The sequence below is a fragment of the Equus caballus genome, chromosome 12 (assembly GCF_041296265.1).
Source record: "Equus caballus isolate H_3958 breed thoroughbred chromosome 12, TB-T2T, whole genome shotgun sequence".
In the NCBI taxonomy this organism is placed as follows: domain Eukaryota; kingdom Metazoa; phylum Chordata; class Mammalia; order Perissodactyla; family Equidae; genus Equus; species Equus caballus.
The window spans coordinates 30,279,730-30,283,014 of NC_091695.1; the positions used below are offsets into that span (position 1 = coordinate 30,279,730).

The following is a 3,285-nucleotide window of genomic DNA, read 5'->3' on the forward strand; positions in this document are numbered from 1 at the left end:
CAATATGCTCAAAGCTTCTATCTGTAAAATGTGGATAATTTCTCAACTGCCAACTTCATATGGTAATAGAAAAAAATCACATCCATGCAATTTAACTATATGAAGTGTAGAGTATTGTATAAATACTAATGTAATATATGTGAAGCTTACTATTTAAATTCTCCTCTAGGGGCCAGCCCTCTGGCCGAGTGGTTAAGTTTGTGCACTCCGATGTGGCAGCCCAGGCTTTTGCTGGTTTGGATCCTGGGCATGGACGTGGCACCACTCATCAGGCCACGTTGAGGTGGCGTCCCACGTGCCACAACTGGAAGGACCCACAACTGAAATATACAACTATGTACTGGGGGGATTTGGGGAAAAAAGCAGAAAGAATAAAATATAGATTGGCAACAGTTGTTAGCTTAGGTTCCAATCTTTAAAAAAGTAAAAAGTAAAAAAATTCTCCTCTAAAAGTATATGTCCATTTAAATGTTCTTTAAATTCTCTTAGTTGGACTGGAGTCTACATCATACCCCCAAGTAAACTGGCTTTGCTGCTCCCTGGTCAAACTTAAGGTCCAGGAATATTTGGGAGACTCAGATCTCTGGGACTCAGATCCTGTCTCCCTAGACACACCATGACAGCCTGCATTTCTGAGGTCTTGCATGGTCTCTGGTAAGCTACCATAGAGCAGGCTACAGGCCAACTATGACCAGAAGTTGATGACTTTGACTTCTTTCTAGCCTCTGAGAATCTCTCTAACTCTTGACCTTATTGTGCCCCTTCTTTCTACCATTCCTTTCACCCATACCTTTTTCAAAATTCGCTTCACAAGGAGGCTCAATGAGTAAGATGGAAGGAACAAGCTTATTTGGGAATAAAGCCAGATCAATCTTTCTTCTTCTCCTCTCCTGTCATATTTTATCTTTCTCTGTCTTTCCTTCAGTCTTTCTATCTCTCTCTTTCTGTGTCCCTCCCTCTCATACTCACTCTCTCTCCCTCTTTGAGGTGGAGATTAAAAGTACTCATTTTAAAATAATTTTTAAGTTTCACAACTTGATTTTATACATTATTTTATTTTATTGAAATACATATAAAAGCTTAACAGTTGAAAATGAATAAAAGACATTTTAAAAATCATAGGAGAAAGACTGTGTGGATTCCTAGGTTCTTGTCTATCTCTGCATATAATGTCTATCAGAACCTCTGTTCTCAAAATATGGGGTTTACCTACGTGGGTATAATCCTGGGAACAAACCTTTTAAACTAGATTCAATGTTCATAACACTGCCTCAAACTGATCGCTTGGTAGTGTGAGCTAAATATGATGGCACCAGGAATCAAGAAGTGAGTTTTTCACTTCTCTCTATCTAGCTGTTGTATGACCTACAAAAAGTTCTTACATGTTCTTATCTCTATTTTCCTTATAGGGGAAATAACACCTGCCCAAATATTGTTTTTATGGAGATAAATGTGTTACTCTCTTTGTCATCCTCTTGAGGGCCTCTTTGATCTCCTTGTTCCTGAAACTATAGATAACGGGGTTTAACATGGGGATTAGGATAACATAGAACACTGACAGCACCTTGTTTTGCTTCTTGGAGTGGCTAGAGTTAGGATGCAGGTACATAAAGAGGCTTGTGCTATAGAAGATTGTCACAACTACTAGGTGGGAGGCACAGGTATTGAAGACCTTGGCACTACCTTTGATGGAAGATAGTTTCAGGATGGAAGCTACAGTGATTGCATGAGATAAGATGATTACCAAGAAGGAACCAAACCCAACAAGAATAGATTCGAGAGACAGAATCATTTGGCTGATGTAGGAATCAGAACAAGACAAAGAAATGATCTGGGTTACATCACAGTAGAAATTTGGAATGATATTGGGCCCACAGTAGTAGAGACGAAAGCAAGAAACTGTTTGAACTAAGCTACCAAGGAAACCACTCCCATAGGCCCCAGCAATCAACTTATGACAGAGGCCAGGAGCCATGATGCTCGAGTACTGCAGAGGCCTACCGATACCAACAAATCTGTCATAGGCCATGGTGGCCAAGATGCAGCATTCAGCCTGACCCATCCAGCACCCAATAAAATACTGGGTGGCACAGGCAATGAAGGAAATGTTTTTTTCATCTTTTAAGAAGTCTGAAAGCATTCTTGGGCTATTTGAAGAAGAATAACAGATGTCTAAAAATGATAGGAAACTGAGAAAAAAGTACATAGGCGTGTGCAGGTGGGAGTTCATCCTGATTACGATGATAAGACCCAGGTTCCAGATTAGAGTCATAAGGTAGATCCCTAGAAAGACTGGGAATAGTACACGCTGCACCTCTTTTTCATCTGAAAGTCCCAGGAGAACAAACGTGGACACAGAAGTCTCATTTCTATTCCTTTCCATGGACATGGTTAGTGTCATCTACTGACAAAAAGATGACAGATGGAAATTATTTCATTCTCAAAAAACAAAAACAAGTATTCTTCGTCTTTTTCCAGTCATGCAGCTGACTAAATATACAACTTAAATCATCATGTTGAGTTAATCTGTCTTCCACGCATGATTACTAAACTTAAATGAACAATTCCCTTCAATAAACATTCTCATTCTCTTTGGCGACAAAAGACAGTAAATTGGCATTATGAGTACATTATCCTCTGAAATGTCTTAATTTCATGTTTTAACTTCCTAGAATTCACAAATATATGAGAATCAGAAATAGACAAAACTGGTGAAAACTGCTATCTCTCGATATGGTGAAACAAAAATTCTCCTCACACATGGCTCTGATGTTAATCAGTGCTTGAAGAAGTCCCTGAATCATGAGGCTTCATACACCAAATGAGGATGCTGGAGTACATGTCTTTTAAAATCTCCTTCGGGGGCGAGCCCTAGAGGCCTAGCGGTTACATTCAGTGCCCTTCACTTAGGGTACCTGGGTTTGAATCCTAGACACTGACCTACACCATTCTTCTGTTAGAGGCCATGCTGTGGTACAGCCCACATAAAAAGAAAAAAAGGGGAAATATTGGAAATGGATGTTAGCTCAAGGCAAATCTTCCTCAGAAAATAAATAAATAAATAAATAGAATCTTTGGAACCAAGATTCCACTAAACTGTAATCAGGGAGGGTGGACTATCTTGTAACTGCCTTTCTGTTTTCATAAAACCATCTGAGATCTAAAAATAATGCCATAGAATAGTGGGAAGAGTCAGAGACAAGATATAGTTTGGAAATGGATGTGAGTTGAACAACTTAATGATTCTAGGAAAGCACCTGAGAAGTTAGATAAGATAAGTTTGAA

The 3,285-nt window shown here is 39.2% G+C and overlaps 1 pseudogene; it reads right to left on the reverse strand.

The window, feature by feature from the left end:
- Positions 1-1,083: 1,083 nt before the first annotated feature.
- On the reverse strand, positions 1,084-2,562 carry LOC138916658 (olfactory receptor 5A1-like; annotated as a pseudogene).
- Between the last annotated feature and the right edge of the window lie 723 nt (positions 2,563-3,285).